This window comes from Lemur catta, chromosome 3 (assembly GCF_020740605.2).
Source record: "Lemur catta isolate mLemCat1 chromosome 3, mLemCat1.pri, whole genome shotgun sequence".
Taxonomy (NCBI): Eukaryota; Metazoa; Chordata; class Mammalia; order Primates; family Lemuridae; genus Lemur; species Lemur catta.
The window spans coordinates 28326363-28342580 of record NC_059130.1 but is presented as its reverse complement, the minus strand read 5'-3'; the positions used below and the strand labels follow the sequence as shown (position 1 = coordinate 28342580).

Here is a 16218-nt window from a genome sequence, read left to right as displayed (position 1 = left end):
AATAATAGTCAAAAGACATGAACTGACTGTCATATAAATGAGCCAAAGATGGCCTCTGCATACGTTGTTTATTTCTTCACAGCAGGATGGCATCTATTAGCTTAAAAGCCAGTCAGCACCAAATTCAAATGTTTATACATTCAGATGTTTTAAACACAGCTCTCAATAAGGAGATTTTTAGCCATTTAGAATTGCTTGTCTGCTTTGTATACCTCATGAAACTGTGCCCAACATCTGCTAGTCACAGAAAAGATAAACCCTGTGGCTATAAAGACCCCAACTTACTTCTTCCCTTGGGAGATTTCTGACCCAGAAACTTTCCATGGGCTGCTAAACAACATCACCTAGACTCTGTAAGCCCACTCTCCTCTGGAAGTTTCCTTCCCTCTTCCCCTTTTGGATGGCCTCCTCTACCCCACCTTTGGATCTTCTGACTCTGTGAGGGACTTCCACTATGAGCAAACCTGTCAAAGCTCACCCAAATTAAGCTCGTGCTTGCTACTGCCACCTCCTGGTCATATCTTTTTCCTTGCTCAGCCCTTATATCCCTCAAATGCCCTACAGTGACATTTCACAGAAAAGGAACTACAGATGGCCAATAAATATATAAAAGAGGTGCTTAACCTCAGAGATATGCCAGTAAGGCCAGGATGAGACACCATTTAACTCCCATTTTATTGGCAAAGAATCAGGAATCTGAGGTGTTAAACAGGATATGGATGCTGGTAGGTGTGTGAACTGGTACAGTCACTTTGGATAAAATTGGACACTATCATATAAAGCTGAATACTGGCATACTAAAGTCCTATTAATTCCACTCCTAGATAAATATACCCAAGAAAATTTTTGTACAGGGGCACCAGAAGGCAATGCTAGTAACAGCACTAATGTAAACTTTAGCAAAAGATTGGAAATTGCATAAATGTTTGGCAGCTGGAGAATGTGTAAATAAATTATAGTACATAATGGATTATTATGTAGCAGCCAAAATAAACTGCAACTTCACTGAGCAAGGATGAATCTTAATAACATGTTTGTGAAGAAAAAAGTCCCAGGACACTAGGTGCAAGTTTGAAAACACACACATAAGACAAAAACATATTAATTTGTAATAAATATAAACGACATTAAAGCAGTGTGATATTGTGTAAATACAAATTCACGACGGGGGTTACTTCTGACAGGAATGCAGTGGCAGAAGGTGGGGACCACTTACAAGTTGATGAATGTTAATTGGCAATATTTTAGTTCCCGGGTGAGGTGTCAAATTAAAGGACGTGTTCATTATATTATTTTAAAAGTGAATTAGTTTAATTTAAACGGGTCATTCAAGGACTACTGGTTATGGCGCATTATTTATTAATCCTGTGGACTTGCGATCCATTTTTTAAAAGAGGATTGTACCTACCTATCTTTTCAGGCCTTCTGGCCCAACCAGATTATGAATGACTGAGGAGTTTAATCAAGGCCATGAGCAAAAATGCGGCATCCTAAACCCAAGCACCTACTCCCCACCGTGCCCACAACAGCAGCATTAACAGAACGTAGAAAAACCAAGCAAGACCGAGCAACAAAAACCTAGATCTCCTAGAGCCAAACAAAAGAGGGAGGAATCACGTGGCACTTCCTCCCACGCCCGGCGCGCCAATGATGTCACCAAACTGCGACCAGATCATTGATTCCCGACTGAAGGTAGAGAGGGCTACGTGGTGGGGGAGGGCGGGGGGAGGGTCGGGGCGGCAGTGGCCACCTCTGGTGTCGGGCAGTGTCCCGAGGAATTACAAGACCCGGTAAGAGGCACTCTTTCCTTCTCAGCCATCACCTGCCCGGGCTGGAACGCCCCGGCTTGCGCGGCCTCGCCAGTCTCTGGCGCTGATGGAAGGGGAAACGCGGGGGCGCCCCAGTGGGGCGTTGAGGGTGACCCCAGAGCCGGGTGGGAATGCAGCTTGGTGGGGGGCAGAGGCTGGGCCCGGAGGCCTTCCGGGAGGCGGGCGCCCAGGGCCCGTGTGCTTGTATGCGTGTGTGCGCGCGGCCGTGGGCGGCAGAGGCTGCGCACGGATGCTCCGGCGTTCCTGCCAGCTGGAGCCCAACAGCTGGGTACCCAAGGCCCTTGTTTCCCTCTCGCCGACTCCCCCACCTCGGAGAGTGACTGGAGAGCGAGGCGCCTGGGACCTGTTCTGGTACGCGCCTTCCTGCGCCCTCTTCCCCAAACTGCATAGGACCGGCGCCTCATCGCAGGAATGATACCCACTGCCCCTGCGTGCCTTACACAGGGAAGGCATAGGCAGCCACCCTGGAGAGCCCACTGCGGGGTCACAGCCGCCGCGCTCCCCCTCTGTCCGGCCTGGTGCAGGAGGCCTAGTTGCGTCACCTCCCCTCCCCTCCCTTCATCTGTTTGGCTTGACTCTGGGGCCCCACTAGAGGGTAAGCCGGCCCCAGGTGTTCCATGTTGGGGTCAGAGTTTAGGAAACTTGCCTTCCAAAAAAGGATACCTGACGTTTTGATTTTGAATGCCAGTGGGGGCGTCCAGTTATGCATTTAGCTGAGGGAGCGGAGTCTAAGCCGCTAGCGGAGGAGACTAGCACACAGAGGCCTGCACAGTGGCTTGTTGCTAGAGAGGGAGGCACCATTGCTAGAGCAGGTCGTTGGGAAAAGAGAATGCGTGAGCGTCAAACTGCCGTCGAGTGTTGAGTGATGATGCCAGCTTCTTTCTCCACCAAAGAGGGCTTCTTCCCATCTTTTTAAAGATCCTGAAATAGCTTGTTCATTGTTTCATTATTTACAAACAGTTGAGTGCTTGCTATGTGGGAGGCAGGGAAATAGAGTGGAAAGGGGACATGAACTTTCCAGTCAGGTCTGCCACTTAGCAGCTGTTTGACATTGAGTGAGTTATTTAACCTCTCTACTCCTACTTGGGCTTATCTACAAAATGATGATAATTATATCTACTTTGCAGGATTGTCAGAATTTGAAGTGTCTAGCTATTATTAGTAAGGGCCCAGTACCCAGGCATTTGAACTTGCTCCCTTGCTGAAGGTTTCCCCTTGGTACAGATGCTTGAGAAGCAGGGGAACTTTTTGCTATTTTGGATCTTTGCTAGTCTGTCAGATACGATAAGCAGACGGGTTGGGGGTTTTCAAAATCCGTAATCTCACTACTGTAGACCAAATAAAATTATAGGACTGGAAAGAGGTTAAGACCTTACTTTTATTCTATTAATTGTAGTTTCTCTATACTGAGCACCTGCTGTATGCCTGACACTGTGTCAAGCACTTTACATACACTAACTTATTTAATTCTTCCAGCAACCTAGTACAATAAGTAAGGATTATCCCAAATTCACAGATGCAGAAGGTGAGTCTTGGCCAAGGTCCTGACATTAGTTAATAGCAGAGCTGGAACTTGAAGCCAGGCCATCAGGCTATGTGGTTTGGGTCTTGTTGTTTTTCAGTGACTAGTGCCCTGGCAGTGTGAACCTGGAAGGGAGGCATGAACAGAGTTTAGAGGGCCAGCATTTGCTGCAAGAGTAACATTTAAATTGTCCAATGACACATTATCTTTTATTTTACATTTTACCTAGCATTGTCCAGATGTGAACCGAGATTTGGCCTTTTCACCCAAAGAAAAAGGAAAGGCTCATGGGTGCACAGTGCTGGGATCCTGGGCACACAGTAGGTATTTGGAAAATGCTTGTGGAGAGAAGAAAAAAATCTTGAGGCATTGTTTTTTCTGCCAGAAAGAAGCCCAGTGCTTATTACTCAAAGGCTCCTTAAGCTAGCTATTTTTATACTATAATATGCAGTAATATGAGCATCTTTCTGCTTCATAGATTTAAAGATTTGAAGATCTGTTTCAGACCAAGATTGGTGTTATTATCTGTGACCAACTGATTAAAGTTTTCAAATATGTGAACAACAAAATCTGAGCTTTTGGGCTTCTGTAGAGCTCTCTTGAGATATAGCAATTTGTTTTGCTATGACAGCTGTTAGAATTGGACCTTAATAGATACAGCTGCTTGAGTTTTCTGGCGAGCACCGGATGACTGCTTGGCATCAGGAATAAAAAGTTCAAAATACTGTTTGTCTCAAAATTAAATATTTGGGAAAGATCTGTGACTGATGTGCATTAATAGTTGGAATAGTATGGTTTTAAACATTATATTCTTGGTGTTTTTGATCATCTATTCTGTGTCGTTTCTCTGTTTAAAGATGAGTTAGGGCTATATAGTGAACTATTAGGAACATGAAAGTTTATATAACCCATCCATATAGACAGTAACTTATACATATCCCCTCAGTTCCTCCACCCAAGGAGCTCTAGTTGCTATTTCTATATTCTCCTAGGTGCCTACCATCTTTATCAGACTTAATGGGAGAGGCCCTTTGACATCTACCCTCCCTTTCCCTCTGTATCACCCCTTGCCACAGACACAAAGTTCTTCCCCTGAAAAGGTATGTATCAATCTAGTTGCAAATGGCAGAAACCCAATGTAAACTAAAGCAAAAGAAGGTTTCTTTTCTCCCTTTGATCATTTAACTAGAAAGTCCAAAGCAAGCTTCAGGCACAGCTGGATCCTGGGGCTGAAATAATGTCATGAGGACCTTCTTGGCCCTGCCTTTTTTCTGCTCCTTTTTCTTTACTGCCCTTATTCTCTCCTGCTGCTTTCTCCACACATACTGAAAAAGCAGCCCCAAGCCTATGAACTATGGCTCTCTTCTAGTATTGTAAACTAATCACTGTGGACAAGGGAATAGGGATACCATGATTGGACAGGTCTGCATGACAGGCCCACTCTTGGGATGAAGAAGTAAACTACCCCTTCGTAACCACATGGGATGGGGAAGTGCAGAGGTACTAGGCAGGCAGAAACAGCAGGTGACTACTGCAGGCATGTGTGTATGTGAGCACACATGTGCTGGCTATCTCACCTCTTTGAGGCCTTTCCAGAGCCTTCCAACTGGAATGAATCCAGCTGGTTTGGTTTGTCCATCACGCATTGTTACTCTGTTATGCCATCCGTCAGGTGCCCTCTATCCTTTCCACACCTTTGCATCTGCTGTTTGGGTTGCCCTTCCCCACTACTTCTTCTGGCTGATCCTTTTGAATTCAGGTCATGCTTCTTCTTCCAGAAGTCTCCCTTGACACTTCCCTCAATGAGTTAGGCACCCTTTCTCTTTGCCCCATAAACACCTGAGCACAACCCTCTTGTAGATTGTATTTCTATTTGATAATTGCCTTGTTTACTGGTCAGTTATCCATTAGACTGAGAGCCCCTTGAGGACAGAGGTGCCTTTTGCTTTGTATTCCTTACCTCCCACCTTTAACTAGCCTTGTTTCTCTTCATAGCACTTAAAACCAACTGACATTGTATATTTATTCATATATTGCCTGTCTCTCCTCATTAGAAAGTCATCTTCATGAGAACAATGAAGAAAAGAATTTTGCTTTGGTTTTTAGCTGTCCTAGGGCCTAGAACAGTGCCTGGCACATAGTATGTGCTCAATAAATGTTTATTAAATGAATGAATGAAAATCTGCCCACAGGAAGAAAATGTTGCCATCATGTTGATGAAGATTCCAGTCTTCATGATAGGTACTGTGTTCACTGTAAACATCTGAAACTTGAGTTCTGTGGGTCATCCCAGGAAGGAGGACTCTCCCCATGTGTGTTTGAATCTGCACAGATCAGGCCGAAGGAGACAGCAGCTGGGAATTCTACCCTGTGTGATGTTTCACTCCCACCAAACCTTTCTAAACTTTCATAGATTGTATATTAAGGCTTTTGCCATATTTTGAGGCTTTTTTCTTGGAGGATTTATTTTTAAAACATTTGCTTGAGCCCTTAACAATGTGCCAGGTACTATTCTAAGCCCTTTATAAATGACTCATTCTTATCTGGAGTTTTGGGATCAAGGCTTATGAACTTTAAAACTTTTTTTCTTTGTAAAAAGAAACAACTCTCCTCTCCATCCAGTTTATCTCACTCTCCAGAAGTAGAGCTACCTTATAGCCTGGTGTGTGCCTCCTCTCTGACCGTTCCTTAGGATTTTAGTCATAGCTAGTAAATATAATGCCCTGTATCCCATCACTGTTGTCTGGTTTTCACCCAAATGCAGCCATGCTCTGCCTTGGGATATGCTGTAGCAGAGCTGGGTGGGGGACCAGTAGCCCAGAGCCCACTCTGCCCTTCAGGACAGGGGCTGCTCAAATGTCTGCCTTCAGCCCTCTCCCAGGGAGGGTCCAAACTCACATCCGTAAGCCCCTACAGAGCACATCCATCATCCTGGTTATATATTATGCCTTGTCTTCGGGGCACCCGACCCAACCCACACCGCTCCCACAAAAAGGAAGGAGGAATACCCCTTTATTTCTTTTCTAACAACAACAAAAAATTCTCATACAAATAGAGACTTGAGGTGACAGGGTTATTATTTAACCCCACACTTACCCCAAATGTCCAAGCAACAGCTCCAGCCCAGCTGCAATACTCTGTTGCAGTGCTTAGTCTTGTTTGCTTCCCAGAAAGTGAATACAGTTTCCATTGCCATCAGCAGTGCCTGAACACTCGCCGTGTGTCTCCCTCACCCTACTCTTTTCCCCAGAACTGAGTATTTTAACTAAAAAGAAAGATCTTAGATAAATTGAAAATGGTGTCTTATTTTAATTTACATTTTTATTATGATTAAGTTTGAGTCCTTTTGCATATATTTGTTAGCCACTTTTATTTCCACTTTTTAAATTCTCAGTTAATATTTTGTCTATATATTGTGTTTAAGTCATTTTTTATAAATTACACAAATGTTCCAAGAACATGAGTATGTGCTCATTGTAAAAAACAAAAAACTATTTGCTGTGAATATTTTTCCAGTTTATTGTTTGCCAGCTAATTTTGGTTTTGTCATTAAACATACAAAACTTATTTTTCATTCGTTTGTAGACAAGTGTTATCCTTTTCAATTTCTTCCTTTGCTTTCAAGCATAAAAATGTCTTTTCTTCATTCTGTATTCTAGTTTTTTTGGTGTGCATTTTTACATGTGACTTTAAAAAGCTAATATTCAGTTTTATTTCACATTTTAACAAGATATTTGATGGAAATATTTTGTAATATTTTAAATAAAATCAGTTTTAATTAGATAAAGATCTATGTTTTATTTTAAAGATGTTTGTATTACTGTACTTACATATATTTTCCTTTTAATTTATCAGAATATCAAAAATTGCTCTATAAAACAGAGATTCAAAGACATGTATAATTCTCATAATTTTAGTGTTCTTAGCATTTCCATAAATTGCTGCATGAAAAGATATTTATGTGTGACTGTCTGGTTTAAAGAGGCACTCGTGTTTGGCAAACAACTTCTCAGCGTGTAACCAGGATGATGGATTCATCTCTTCCAGTTCCCCTTCCTCATTATTTCTCTAAGACTCTTTTAGTTGGGATATAATTATGTGTACCTTTTGACGTATTTTAAAAAAATATGTATACCCATTTAATAATCCAAATCAAGAAATAAAACTCCCGTCACCTCAGAAAGTTCCCCTGTGCCCCTTTCCAGTCACCACTATCCCCAAAGGCCAACACTGTTCTTATGTCTATCACCATCTGTTAGTTTTGACTGTTTTCATATTTTATATCAATGGAATTATTCACTGTGTGCTTTTGTGCATGGTTTCCTTCAGTGAGGTTCAGCCATGTTGCATGTGTCAGTATCCATTGTGTGAATATATATCAGGTTGTTTATTCATCAGTTAATGGACATTTAGGTTGTTCCAGTTTGGGGCTATTAAGAATAAAGCTCTATTCTTTTTTTCTTCCTGTTTGTTGTTGTGGTAACAAAATATGTAACATAAAATTTGCCATCTTAAACCATTTTTAAGTGTACAGATTGGTCGTGTTAGGTATATTCACCTTGTGCAACAGATCTTCAGAACTTTCTCATCTTGCAAATCTAAAACTCTATACCCATTAAACAACTCCCCTTTTCCCCCTTCCCCCGCCTTGGTTCTATGAACATTTTTGTGCAAGTCTTTTTGTGGCCATTTCTTTTATTTTTCTTAGGTAAGTACCCAGGAGTGTAATTGCTGATAAATTACTTTAAAACTACCTAACAGTTTCCCAAATGGTCGTACCACTTTACGTTCCCACCAACAATATATGAGAATTCTAGTTGCTCCATATCATAAGTATTATGCATCTTTTTATTTTAGCCATTCTGATAGCTGTGAAGTATCTCATTGTGGTTTTGTCACATATTTTAATCATTTATTTACATACTGTTCCCATGACTAGATTGTAAGCATCATGAGGTTCATGTAGTAAGTAGATATCTTTTTTTTTTCTTATTTTGAGGGGGATACATGCTTATAAAAAAACTTGAAAATTGTAGAAAACTTTTAAAAGGTGAATAAAATCACAGGTTAGCCCACCTCATAGACATCATCATTAATATTTGGTGTCTTTCGTGCATTGCTCTGTTGGTTGTCCCACAGATAGTGCAGTTCCCCGTATTGGGTAATTAAGCAATTCAGCCCTCCACTCTGTCATTCTCAGGACATCACTTATTCACAGCAAGAATCCGTTGTCACAGAAAGCCCCTGACAGACTTCTTTTTGTGGTTTGCTGGCCATACTTGTATCACATGTGTCACACTGGCAAGAGGAATGGAATCACCAAGACTAGCTTAGATTAGACTAATCAAGATCCTCCCTCTGGGTCTGGTGAGGGAGTCTGGCCTTCTCATAGGAAAGTGGACAGAATCAGGGCTCTCTCAGAAAGGAAGGCATAGTTCTAGGATAAGTGGCCAGCACCGTCCGCCACTTTCAAGTATTGTTTTTCAGAGCTGCAGTTGTTCGATATTTACAATTTTATGTTCTTTCCACTTATGAAATTAACATCTCCCAGGCATTAACTCTTTGTAAATATCACTTCTTGTCTTGTATAATTTATGACTGTACCAGACTACCTGACCATGTCTCCAGTTTTTTGGAGTTTTTTCTTTTTTGGTTTTTTTTTAGATAGAGTCTCACTCCATCACCCTGGGTAGAGTACAGTGGCATCATCATAGCTCACTACAACCTCAAACTCCTGGGCTCAAGTGATCCTCCAGCCTCAGCCTCCTGAGTAGCTGGGACTACAGGCATACACCACCATGCCTGGCTTATTTTTCTATTTTTAGTAGAGATGGAGCCTTGCTCTTGTTCAGGCTGGTCTAGAACTCCTGGCCTCAGGCAGTCCTCCCACCTTGGCCTCCCAAAGTGCTAGGATTATAGGCATGAGCCACTGCACCTGACCCCTACATTATTAATAATAATGGTTGTTGATTATTGACTGAAGTTATACACATATTTAAGGCTCTTGACATACACTGTCCAATTGCTTTGTAAAAAGTTGAACCTATCAGTTTGGTCTTACCACCAGTACAGAAGAGTGCTTGATTCTCCTCCTTTCCTCATTTTTTCCTTTTCTGCTTCCTCTTTCGTTCACTTAATCATTAATACATATTCATTTGACAAATATTTGTTGTGTACCTTCCATAGCCAAGGCACTACGCTGGGTCACAGGGTATAAGACTACTACTGTTCCGGTGAGAGAAACGGTTAATCAAATGTATAACTACAACTAGTGATAAGGTTATAAAGAAAGCCACCTAGGGTTATGGGTGTTATAAATTTTTTATGCCCTCTGGCATAAGAACACTACTGGAGGAGAAAACAGCATTTGATCTGGCTTTTTCAAGGCTGCAGGAGTGCAACGTGGCTGCTGGCAAACAGGACGGAAGATGCTTTTTGTGAAGTCTGGTGAGGGTGGGCTGGGCCGGGGGTGGGGACATACTGCAGACTGTGGATGTTACATGCTAGGTCTTTATCCTAAGAGTACTGGGTAGCCACGGAAAGGCTTAAAGAAGGGAGATGGCAGTGACCTAATCAGATTTTGAGAACATTTTGGAGGGGGCCAGTGTGGCTCCCTGGAATACAAGACTAGATTGTGAAGGTAGCCATGGGGTCCCCCCACCACTATTGAATAATCTCATTTTTTTAACTGCCAATTTTATGAATGAAATCATAAATTATATTACATTTTCATGTCTTTATTTAGTGTGATTAGATATTATCCCAAATGTTTGACAGGCATTTGCACTCCCTTTCTGTGAAGTGCCCGTTTATCAACTGTAGTTTTATTGGGGCAGCATAGTGTAATGGCAGCATAGAGAGGACCCACTCTGGAGCCAAAGTGCCTGTGTCTGAATCCTGCCTGCCAGTTACTAGCTGTGTAACCCTGGGCAACTTCAGATTTTGTCCTGCCTCATCATCTTCTTCTATATATGGGGACAGTAATAGTGTACCTCTCTCATAAGGTGGTTGTGAGGATTATAATAAACAACAGTGCTGGCCCATCCGAATGCCACATGATGTATATGCTATCTTACCCATGTGTCTGTCCTTAATACATCTATGCATGTTAACTCTGTCCTGCATCTGTGTTGTGACTGCAATTCCTGTGTGTTTTCATTTGTTTATGTATTGATTTATATTTTTAAAAACTCTTTACTGTAAACATTTTCAAACATCACGTCACTTTTTTAAGTATAAAAATTTATCTGCAGTGAACAGTTATCAATCTTCTCCTTTGTGATGTCTCCCATTGCTGTGAAATAGATCAAATTATATACACTGACTTTGATTTTTAGTACTTTTATTTAAAGTTTTTTACATTTAGTCCCTTAATACATTTGCAGTTTGTTTGGACTTATTCATATAAAGCAAAACTCTAGGGTTTTTACCCCAAATATCCAACCACTAGCCCAGCTCCATCTGTTGAATAACCCTTCTTCCCCTTGCTGCTGCTGTTGGCTCCTTACCATGCCTTGGATTTCTGTACACACTGGGGTCTGTTTGGGGGAGTGTGGTTCTTTTCTGTTAGTTTGTAGCTCCATTCTTGTTTAATACCAATACTGCTTGATTTAATTAGTGTAGCTGTCTTCTTTTAAAAAAAATTTTGGCAATTCTTGCTTGTATTTCTTGGACTTGAACTTTATATTTTATTAGGTATCTACTCCTTACTGCCCCAACCTCAGAGAATTTGCAGTAAACCATTATTCAATTTGGCATTAATCAGCATTCACAAACTATTCAGCCATCACATTTGGGACTGTTATATCCTTCTTTTTAAGACATATATTGCTCAGCTGGGCATGGTAGTGCATACCTGTAGTCCCAGCTACTTGGGAGGCTAAGGCAGGAGGAGCACTTGTAGTGAGCTGTGATCATGCCACTGCACTCTGCCTGGGCAACAGAGCCAAATCCCATCTCAAAAAAAAAAAAAAAAGATATATATTCCCCAGCAGAGTTTTGTAATTTTCCACATGTAAGCTCTTCACATTTCTTAGTGTTATTCCTAAATGTTTTTTAAAAGCTGTTTTATTTGCTATTAAGAGTATAGTATTTTTTCCTACATATAAGGAAGCTATTGTATTTTGTATATTTTTCTTATATTCAGCCATATTCCTTGACTGGCATTGGTTCTAAGAGTTTTTCAGTTGATCCTCTTGGATCAACTAGGGTTATGATATCATCTACAAATAATCTGTTTTTCTTTCCTTTTTTTTTTTTTGAGATAGGGTCTTGCTCAGTCACCCAAGCTAGAGTACAGTGGCCTCATCACAGCTCACTGCAACCTCAAACTCCTGGGCTCAAGCGATTCTCCTGTCTCAGCCTCCTGAGTAGCAGGCATGCACCATCATGTCTGGCTAATTTTTCTATTTTTTGTAGAGATGGGGTCTCACTCTTCCTCAGGCTGGTCTAGAATTCCTGGCCTCAAGTGATCTCGCCTTGGCCTCCTAGAATTGCTAGGATTACAGGCATGAGCCACCACACCCAGCCTGTTTTTCTTTCCTTTTTAGTAGTTTGTCTCTTATTTATGTTTTGTACTGTAGTATATGTAATAATTTCCATATGTGCAAAACATATTTAACATATATTTAACATATATGTTAAATATCATATTTCTTTGATTCTAAGACCATTGAGCATAAGAACATGCAATTGATTTAATAACAGATTTAGGGGGCACTATTTTAAATGTATACTTATATTGCAATTCATATTCCAGTATCAGGAATGTCCAGATGTGAAAAACAGTGCCTCTTAGAATTAAGAAAATAAGATAACAATGGTAATGGTAGCCCTTCTTATTTTATTTCTCATTTTAGTGGTAATATCTGTTGCAGTCTAAATATGATATTGGATATTGATTTATGATAGACAGTTTTTGTTATATTAATGAAGTATTCTTCATTCCAGGTGAGCAGAGACTATTTCAGGTGTGCAGCACCTGATTAAAAGAGGTTTCATGTTGGTTCAGTCAGCTTGGTGGTGAGGGGTAACCAGAAGGGTCAGTCTCTTGCATGCAGAATCCCACCTCTGCCCACAATTCCTACCTTCCTTGAACTTTGTTAAAGAGAAAATATAGACTCTGGCATCAAAGATTGAGTGATAAGTGAAAGTTTTACTGCCCTGCAGAGAACCAGTGCAGTGTAAAAGTTAGGTTCTGGGAGATAAGTCTCGGGGTGAGGAGGGCAATGAAGTAGGTTTTTAAAACCCACACACAGTCTCTGTCCCATGTTAGGAATCAAGGTCTCCAAATGCTACTTATTGGCCAGTGTTATCTGGCTTAGGCATTGTCTAAGCAACTAGCAGAACAAGACACTTGTGGGGAGTTTCAATAAGTGATCTCTTGCTATGTGTATGAGTCAGGATTACAGTGCCCCGGTAATTGTTTTTGGTAGAAGTAAGCCACAGGCTAGGATTCATTGCTTTGTTGCTTAACTTTTTAGTGTGCTTCATGTTGGGAACTTCAAGGTTCTTCTGGGATCCCCATTGTCCACTTGAACTCCAGATAGAAGGAGTGGAGAGGGCAGTTGGCCAGGTCAAGAAGTCATAAGCCAGAGTTGAGGTGCACACCAGTGGAAAGAACAAAGTCTTTAGAACAGTGCCTCTTGCCCTTTGTTTGGGGTACACAGATCTGTCTGGGAGTCTGAAAGCTATGGACTGGCTAGGCGTGGTATCTCATGCTTTGGGAGGCCGAGGTGGGAGGATCACTTGAGACTGAGAGTTCAAGGCTACAGTGAGCTGTGATTGTGCACCTGCACTCCAGCCTGGGCAACAGAGTGAGACCACATCCCCCTCCTGCCCCCCAAAAAGCTATGGACTGTCTCTCAAGGGAAATATACATGTTCAATTTTTCAGTAAATATTTTTTAGCACATTGATAAGCAAAACACAAGTGTAGCCCTAACTTCATGGAACTTGTATAAGAGAAACAGACATGAACCAAGAAACCACACAACTAAATGTAAAATTACAAATGTAAACATGCTCCAAAGGAGAGGTGCAGGGGTTTAGAAGCATATGGTGGGAGGGGGCAGTGGTTGGACCTCTTCCTTGGGAAGTGTTAACTAAGCTGAGATCTGAAGGGAGGATAATAACTTAGGAGAAAAGGAGGGGAAACAATCCAGAGGGGGAGCAGCATGTGGCAGAAGGGAGCATGGCAATCTAGAGAAAGGGAAAGAAGGCTCCAGCTGCAGGGCAGAGAAACTGGGGGCATGGTACAAGGGGAGGGAGAAGGATGGCAGAGCCAGGCCAGGCAAGGCCTCTGAGCCATCATGTAAAGATTTTTGTCTTTGGGCCAGGCGCAGTGGCTCATGCCTATAATCCTAGTATTCTGGGAGGCAGGGGAGTCGCTTGAACCCAGAAGTTTGAGGTTGGCTGTGAGCTAGGCTGATACCATGGCACTCTAGCCCGGGCAACAGAGCCAGACTCTGTCTCAAAAAAAAGAAAAAAATTTTTTTTGCCTTTATCTTAAGAGCATTGGGAAGCCATTAAAGTATTTTTTTGTTTACAATGTAAATATTTGATATGCATATGTGTAAGTCATTGAAATACAACAATGAAACAAATACTCATGAACCCAACCCCCCTTCCCTGAACCAGAACCTTATCTGTATTGCTGAAGCCCCCCCTTGTCCCTTCCTGGAACTCATTTCCCTGTCTCCCTTCCCTCCCCTTAATTTCTAGTTTGTAATTTTGTAATGATCAGAGTTTAGTTTGCAGAGATCACTCAGGCAGTGTTGAGAAGACTGGATAGGAAGGAGGCCAGAGTATATTCAGGGAAACCAGTTAGGAGGTGGTTGTTCTCATACAGAACAGAATCACACCAAAAGGTTTATTTCCTTGGAAATTTATTTCTTTCACATAGGATTTATTTTCATCATTTAAAAAATCAAAATGGTACCTTCCTGGAAAAAAATAAAATCTGATAAAACAAAGGGCTGTAATTCTGCTGGACAGTAATGAGAAGGCTGTACTGTTTGGCTTAACTAAAACATGGGCATTGTGGCTGTGTCCTTTCTTTTCTAGTCTGTTCCAGCCTTTTCCCTTTGATATACCCAAATGCAGAGATCCCCAGCCACCCATGAGGTCTCTGGCAGTCCTGAACCCAGAGCTCCCGGGTTTGTACTGCCCCGCAAGGATGCTGTATTGATTTCCTACGGCTGTCTGCTGTAACAAATTACCTCAAATTGGGTGGGATAAAACAACAGAAATGTATTCTCTCACTGTTCTGAAATCAGTATCACAGGCTGAGCCGGCCAGGCTGTGCTCCCTCCAGAGGCTCTAGAGGAGGATCCATTCCTTGCCTCTCCCAGCTTCTGGTGGCTCCCGGCATTGCTTGTCTTGTGGCCACATCACTCTAGTCTTCAAGGCTAGCATCTTCAAATCACTCTCCACTTTGTCTTCATATGGTCTTCTCCTTTGTGTGTATAGATGGAAATTTTTGTGAACTTGTCAATACTGAAAGAAATGCTTTTAAAAATGAGTTAGAAATGGCCTGGCCTTATTAATTCCCTTTGGGAAAAAGAGCCTGAGACACCTAGAAATGCCTCTCTGTCAATTCCAAAAAAATCAGTCTGCTAAAAGTCAGTTCTACCAATGCCCCTCAATCTCACCGCCCCTCACTCCAGTTTCCTCCTCAATCTCCAGCTTTACAGCAGCAGGGAAACAGCAGAGCACCTTTCTCCTAAATTCTATTAAGAAGATAAAATAAAAATTGGTCAATTAAGACTAGGGAGCTTAGAGAAAAAAGTAAATTCAGCATATTGGTTGTTTTGTAAATTGGTTATTCAGGAAATTGACCATTTGGCAAATTGGTTTTCAGCAAATTGGCTGTTGGTGAAATCAGCCTGCTTCCCCAGGAATCACTGCAGAACTTGGGGGCAGAGGCTGCCTTCAAGCCTGCCTAGGACAAGACTGCAGTTGTCCCCTCTGCTTCCTACAAGCCTTGGAGATGGAAGAATTGCTCTTGCAGGAAGCTGGGACTGAGTCCAGCCACTCATGAGGTTGGGTCCTGGGGAAGAAGAAGAAGATGGGAAGTCTCCCTGCTGGGTCCCAACTAAGTGGAAATGAAATGTAGGCCAGTAGCTGAGCTTCCTTGCTGGCCAGAGCCAGACTGGAAGACAGCCAGGTGCTGCATGTAAAACCAATCTGGCATAGGAGAGGCAGTTTAAGAATGTTAGGATTTTTTTTTTTTTTTTTTTTTTTTGAGACAGGGTCTTATTCTGTTGCCCAGGTTAAAGTGCAGTGGCATCATCATAGCTCACTGAAATCTCAAACTCCTGGGTTCAAGTGATCCTCCTGCCTCAGCCTCCTGAGGAACTGGGCCTACAGGTGCACACCACCATGGCCAGCTAATTCTTCTGTTTTTTTTGTAGAGATGGGGTTTTGCCATGTTGCACAGTCTGATCTCAAGCTCAGGTGATCCTTTCACCTTGGCCTCCCAAAGTGCTAGGATTACAGGTGTGAGCCACTGCACCTGGCCAAGAGTGTCAGGATTTAATGCATAAAAACACAAGTTGTATAGTGTCGCCTTGTAGGGTGGTTATGAGAGTAAATGTACATTTACTGATTATATAGACATGCAAAATATTTCACACAGACCTGTTAGCCATTATTATTAGTATTGTTTTGACATTATTACTAATCTTATATCTTTATTATATGAATAATACCTACTAACACAATGCCTGGCACATATAGATAGTTGATAAATACCACTTTTTTTCTTTCTTACTGGATAACTTACTCAATTGGGGTACAGATACTTAACTGCTTTTGGAGACCTCTGTTTCTTCTAGGGGCTACCTGAGGCATTTCTGGCTTTCTTGTA

General features: G+C 41.9%; 1 long non-coding RNA gene across 2 annotated transcripts; it reads left to right on the top strand.

Annotated features, from left to right (window-relative positions):
- The first annotated feature begins 1667 nt into the window (after window positions 1-1667).
- Window positions 1668-6935, top strand: LOC123634033. Of its 2 annotated transcripts, none has more exons than XR_006733852.1 (4): window positions 1668-1692; window positions 3581-3671; window positions 4344-4451; window positions 5544-6935. It is a non-coding gene; the product is annotated as an uncharacterized LOC123634033 (long non-coding RNA). The 2 variants fall into 2 exon arrangements; XR_006733851.1 differs by lacking the exon at window positions 1668-1692 and adding an exon at window positions 1737-1790.
- The last annotated feature ends 9283 nt before the right edge of the window (window positions 6936-16218 follow it).